The following is a 6,810-nucleotide window of genomic DNA, read 5'->3' on the forward strand; positions in this document are numbered from 1 at the left end:
TTAAGATAAAAAAGAAATAAAATAAAATAAAATTTTTAAAAAGAGTACTGGTGATGGACTAATGGGCCATGGATGAGGTCATGAGGAGAAGCTTGTATCCTGATTAATAATACCTTGATGTGCAATAATGAAAAAGGGGGAATGGAGAGATAAGGAGTAAAACTAGATCCACTTAAAAGAGTGAATAGCCAGTACTACTGTGAATAAATGAGAAATGGAGGAAATAAAAGTACCTTTGATTTGTGAGCAAGAAAGACTGGGACACAGAAATGCTGTTGTCATGACAGCAAGAGCAAGGTGAGATGAGAGCTGACTTTAGGGAGACAAGATAGGTTCCACTGTACATTCACTGAGTTGCAGGCTGCTCATAGAACATCTAAGTTAAGATGTCTTGCTAGTGGTTGCAATAGATATATTATACACACAGGATGAAAATACAGATTTTGCAAAGAAGTGGAACCACAAATGTATTTTATTTCCAAATGTATGAATATAGAACAGAAATCTTCACCCTCAGAGATGCTCTGAAGTCCTTGAGAAGGAATGCAAATCTGTGCACATTTCAGTAAAAAAAAATGCAACTCACACTCCAAATTGGTTGTGCAGAAAAAAAATTTAATAAACTAATGTGGTCCACTACTAATTAGTTTTTCTCGCCCGAATATTTATATGCTAGGAAGTGTGAAAACAAACTAATTAAATGTCCCATTTGGTTTAAACTAATGTTAAGAGTCCCTTCCAAAATTCCCTGGCTCCCTTGGAATACAAGGCCTAGGCTCTCAGAGTCTCCATTTCCTCCTGCTTCTCTCACTAAGGTGCTGTGCAGGGATGAGGAAAGGGGCGTAGGCCTCATATGGGCCCTTGGATTGTTCTGGCAGGCACCCACTGTTATCAAGAAGCATGCCTCTTGGCCAACCTGCTGTGTTCTGCTGGCCTTCGATGCTGAGTTCTGAGTTATGGTTCCATCTTTCTGGCCCAGGCATGATCCTAGGGAGCAGTGACCATCCTGCCCCTCCGACTTGACTTCTCGTACTTTATTGGCTTCTATCCTCTCAGCCTCTAACTGGCCTCTGACCAGGGTGTCAGGCCACTGGCAGGGTGTATAGTTCTCAACTCGGTGTCCAGACCACAAAGAAACAGATGAAGGCAAGAAATCTAGCTTCCTGGTTGAAGGTAGCTGACTGTCATGGCAGGGAAGACTAGGGCAGGATTGTATACTCAATTAAACCAAAAGAGAAAATTAAATTTAAAATCAACACCCCCCTGCCATACATATCATGTGCATGTTGCTGAGTTGAGGATCTTTAGGTTTATCAGACTCTCAAGGTGATCTGTTACTCCCTCAAATCTTAAAAACCTCCACAGAAATAAAGATAGAAGAGTTTAGGTGCCTCCTTAAAAGGAGCAACCTAATGAGAAGAAAGAGGGGCCAGCCAAGGACCAAAAGAAAGGCCAGAGATGGGAGGGGAACAAAGAAAGTGAATTGTAAGACAAACTACAGAAAAAGAGAAAAGGAGTGAACAGAGAGGGTGACCTGTGGTAGCATATGCCACGGGGATGACACTAAGAAAAACTCAGAGGTTTCAATGGGTCAGAAGCAACGATCTAGTTTTTAGAAAATATAGAAAGGTGCAGTTTCCCACCCATTGCAGGTGGGCTCTTTTGAGTTAAGCTTGTAGAAACAGCTCTTTATACTAGTATTTGACTTAAACTATTATCCTAGTTTCAGTTAAATAGAGAACTGGGAGAAGGAGCAGGATGCAGGCATTAGTGGTGATGGTGGCCACAGTGGGACAAGGTGATGAAAAAGACTGAAGATTTAGGAGATGTTTTGTCAATACTTAATGGAGAGCCCTAGGTAGGGACATGGGAGAAACAAAGGTGACTGGTATGAAAGTTTCACACTGGCTTGTTGTTGTAGAAATCTCTTGATTTAACTGGTTGGCTGCAACCTCTCTACTTAATTATATTATGTCAAACTATATGGTGGTCCTCATGGAGACTAAAAAAAGAAGTTATTGTGTAGCAAGACTTTGTCAGTGTTTATCCAGCACTGCCGGCCATCAGTGGAACCATGTGCCTGTCTGCTGAGCTATCTGCTATACCCTTAGCCTGACCACCTTCTTTCGTACATGTCCATCTGCATTTTAGGGCATATACCTGGGACCCTACTGTCCTTTTTTGCTTACAGATGAGAATCTGCGCAAAATTTGGGAGGTGGGAGGAAACAGAAGCTGTTATTCTCTAGGGACAGTTGTAAGCTGATGTCTGAACAGATGGCAGATAAGGTTCACAGTGGTTTCCAGGTGTGTTCCTGAGAACCACCTGCTTCTGGCTGTAGCTCTCCTGACTTTGACTCCTCAGCTCTTCCAATGGTTGTACAAACTATTCTAATTGAAAACACAGGGAGGTTCTATTTCCCTGATGGATCTCAGAATGAGGCATTGGGGCAGTGGCAACCCTCAAAAATATCACTTGCTTTGCTTTAATTATTAGTGTTAATGATTATTAATATTATTTCTTGCCTATGTTGACGCCAAGAAGGAGATACCTTGATGTCCTCAGTCTCATTCATTTAAAATGAAGACTTGGGAGCAACTATTTAGTTAGGATACACAAGTAAGAAAGTAGGAAAAATGACACAGAGAAGGGGAGGAGCTCCAGGAAGGTAGATTACTGAGAGAATTATGGCTTTGGACAACTGAGCTTATTACCACTGGGATCCATTTGAGGAACCATGTAGAGCCCCCCTTAGAAGTGTTCAATCAAGATTTGTGCCAAAAGGGAACTTTTATCCACAGACATTTCTGGAATGACGTTAAAGCACCTGTACTTTTGGCATGTCCTGCTCACAGATAGAGCAATCCACCTCTATGTGGAGAAAGCCCTCAGACAGAGAAGCAGACAACAGGAGGCACCTGAGATGGAAGGTAGACTTTCTAGATCTGTGGAACTGACCTCTGGCAGGAGGGGTTTAGAGGGGGTGATGAGGGAAAAGGCTTCCCTGCAAGTCCACCAGCCTATCTCTTCTGCTTCACTGAAGTGACAGAGCAGAAGTCAGGGAGCAGAAGGAGGAGAGAGGAGGAGAGAGAAGGGGAAATAGATGAATGCCTTGGGAGTATGAAGGCAAGCAGGGAAAAAGGCTAGAATTTAGCTAGTTCCTCTGAGAATATCCACACAGCACAGTTGTATTTATTCCTGTCTTCCTTTCCACACCACCCGCTCTCTTATTTTCTCTCCCTTCTCTCTCTCTCTCTCTCTCTCCTCCTCCTCCTCCTCCTCCTTCTCCTCTTCAGGTAATTAATTTCAATTTAAGTTTCAGTTAATGCTTATGGCAAAGTCTGAGAAATTAACTCAGTTATTTTTAAAGATCTTAGCTTATGAGTTCCCACACAATAAAATGAGATTTCTTCTTCTAAATGACCTCTCTCAGACTGCTTTCTCCCTCTTAGGCTAAGCAAAAACAATCACCTGCCTTCAGCAAATACACAAAATTACCCAGTAGGTTGTCATGGAAACCAAACCAAAAGAGACTAGAAAGATAAGGCTAAATATTAAGGGTTTGCTTGGCCTTAGTGACTATATTTTCAGATCTGAAATTCTTTGGTCTATGACAATGTGAACCACAGTTCCCTTTCAGAGATAACACCAGGTGAGTCCTAAAGCCATGCCTAACCCTAGGCTTCTGTCACGTTAGTGCTTTTTCATCAGCCCCTCCTCTAACTCTTTTTCTCTCTTCCTGAAGCTCATAAAAGAGCAATTGCAGATGACCTCTGGTGGTAGCATGCATTGGTGGACAGGACAAGAGATTTGGAGTCAGACAGATCTGGGTGTGCAGCTCAGCTCTGGGTGGTAATTCTCCATTGGCATTTGATATGGGAGACTCTTATTACATAAGGGTATCTTAACATTTATTTTGTATGTTCAAAAGGTCTCATTTTGTACTTAAAAGATAAAGAGTGCTTCAAGGATTAGTGAATGTTTTTCTGCACTTCTTATAGCTCATGTTCAAATCTGAGACTTATTTCCTGTTAATAAACATACATTGATTAGTGCTATAGTTAAAATATTCTGACACAAGTAATTCAGAGTGACAAGAAAGCCCACCTGTTTCCCCTAGCTCAGAAACTTCTCAGGAAAGTCATCTTCACTGATTTGGAAAGGACCAAGGGACATTATTAGCAAAGGTAGCACCATTATGTCAACTAGCCAAAAATTATACCTTAATTTTCTAAGAAAGCAATTTTTTTAAAAAATATATTTTATTGGTTTTTTTACAGGAGAGGGATAGAGAATCAGAAACACCAATGAGAGAGAAACATCGATCAGCTGCCTCCTGCACACTCCCCACTGGGGATGTGCCCGCAACCAAAGTACATGCCCTTGACCAGAATCGAACCCGGGACCCTTCAGTCCGTAGGCCGATGCTCTATCCACTGAGCCAAACCGGTTAGGGCAAGAAAGCAATTTTTACTGGAGTGCAGGGAGGCCTCATGCAGTGAGGTTAGAATGAGAAATTCTGTGTTTGAGTTTTAGATTATGGAATTTGTTAGTTAAGTGAAGTTGGATAGCTACTTATACTTTTTGGGTCTCAATTTACTTAAAAGCCAGAAAATAATTTATAAATGCCTAATTGGACTGTTGTAAGATTTTCTTATTCGTTTTTTTAAATATTTTAATTGATTTCCAAGAGGAAGGGAGAAGAAGAGAGAGAGATGGAAACATCAAAGGTGAGAGAGAATCCTGCATGCACCCTACTAGAGATTGAGCCAGCAACCCAGGCATGTGCCCTGAGCAGGAATTGAACCCTGCCCTCCTGGTTCATAGGTTGATGCTCAACCATTGAACCACACCAGCTGGGCTAGGGATTCTTATTCTTAATACAAGCTAACATTCATGTAGCACATATTATGTGCAAAACAATCACTAAGTCTACTGTGGTAGACTTAAATAAATAGCCACCATATTTAGTAGTTCTTCTCATCAAGAGGTGGAACCTATTTCTACACCCCTTGAATATGAGCTTGCCTGTGTAAGAATACAAAAACTCTCCTATAATTATTAACATAAGTTCAATAAGAATCTGTTCTCCTTGTAACAGGAAATTGGAAACTATTTATGTTATCAAGGCTTTGACTGGAATGTTTGAAAAAGACATGCATAGTCTTAGATATGACCAGGCAGCTTCAAGGAACACAGATTGACTGACAAAAGTCTTCATGGGAAACAGCCTGATACCTTGCTTACAGGGTTCCCAGCAGCCTTACCTAAACTTTGCACTTATCTTTCTCTGCTTTTAATGTCAAATTAATTAATTAAAGGAGATAAAGGACTTAAAACACCACAATTTCTAACTAAGAGATTATGTATACTGGAAAACACACCTTCATAAAAATTCTTTACCACCAAGATGAAGAGGTCCATATCAAGTACTCTAACCAATCCATGTGCAGCAACAGAGGATTTGAAATTTAAAAAAATTATTAGGAAGAGGGCAGATGAAATCTGTTATGGACAGCTAGCCCAAGATCCCAGACCAAGTCCGTGTAATCTACACCTTCATTTTTCCTTTTTGACTTATTTTAGTTCCTTCCCATCTCACAAATAACATGAGAGACCAAGTACTCACCATATTTATTGTTTTATTTTTTTATTTAATTTCTGTCTGGAAAGATAACTCAGTATTGGACATCATCTTTAATCCCACTTCAAATGTCAAAATGTGTAACTGGTAGTACACAGAGTCAAGAGTATTCAATGCTTGGCACCAACCCCAGAAAAGGGCAGGCATTGCAATAAATGAATACATAATTATAAACTTATCAAAAAAACTTAAGGTAAATTGCTGAAATTACCGCCAAAGAAATAGCCAACCAGGAAAAAATCTTCAGATTCATTTATGTAAATTGTATTAGACAATAGAATTTCTCTAGAATATATATCAACAGAACAATGAGGCATATGCATGAGAATTACTACATCTTGCTGTGTATACATAAACACCCCTCATGAAGTATAAACCTATTATACAGCATCAGAAAAGAAGCTACCAGTCCCACCAACAACGCAGAGCAGGGTAACGATTAAAAAACCAGCTCTGGGCAGTTGACCTCCCCAAACCAGTTTTAAGTAGAGAAGCCTTATAGCCTCAGAGGCCAACCCCAAAACACTGCCACCCAGAGGCTGAGCCACAAACTGACTCTTAGGTGAACACAAATTAAGGCAGTCTGGATCACAAATACGGCCTGCTTTAAAATCAGGACTGTGATTTACAACACGGAGGAACAGTGTATCACAGGGAAATTCAACACTCTCCTAAATACCTGGCAGGACTAAGCAGATCCAAGCAACAGCAGCCTCCTGATCACCACACCCTCTGTCTGAGGAACAGCAGCTGTACGTGAAGCCTCCCCCCACCAGCCAGAAGAGCCACCACAGCTGTGAACAACACCCACCAGAGGAGCTGCTGCCAACTGAGGAGCAGCTGCTACTTGCATTGGTACTTACCAAAAGGACCAGTATTTAATGTATTTAGTGGCCTTTTTAGTTGGTTGCCAGCAGGGATAGTTCATTATTTTTTAAAACATTATGCGTTGGTTTAATAATTCTACTTTACTTTTTTTTATCGTTATAGTCTTTAAGTGTTACACCTGTTGTTTCTCCCAGTTATGTGAATCCATGGACCAGACTCCAGCTAACATTATGCTTGTTCAACAGATTGAACTAGCCACCTAAACATTTCCAGAAGGAGCTATTCTTCAAAACAAGTTAAAGATCTTCCTTGGTGGTTGACTGGTGACACCCTCTTTC

The sequence above is a fragment of the Myotis brandtii genome, unplaced genomic scaffold (genome assembly GCF_000412655.1).
Source record: "Myotis brandtii unplaced genomic scaffold, ASM41265v1 scaffold1038, whole genome shotgun sequence".
NCBI classification, from domain to species: domain Eukaryota; kingdom Metazoa; phylum Chordata; class Mammalia; order Chiroptera; family Vespertilionidae; genus Myotis; species Myotis brandtii.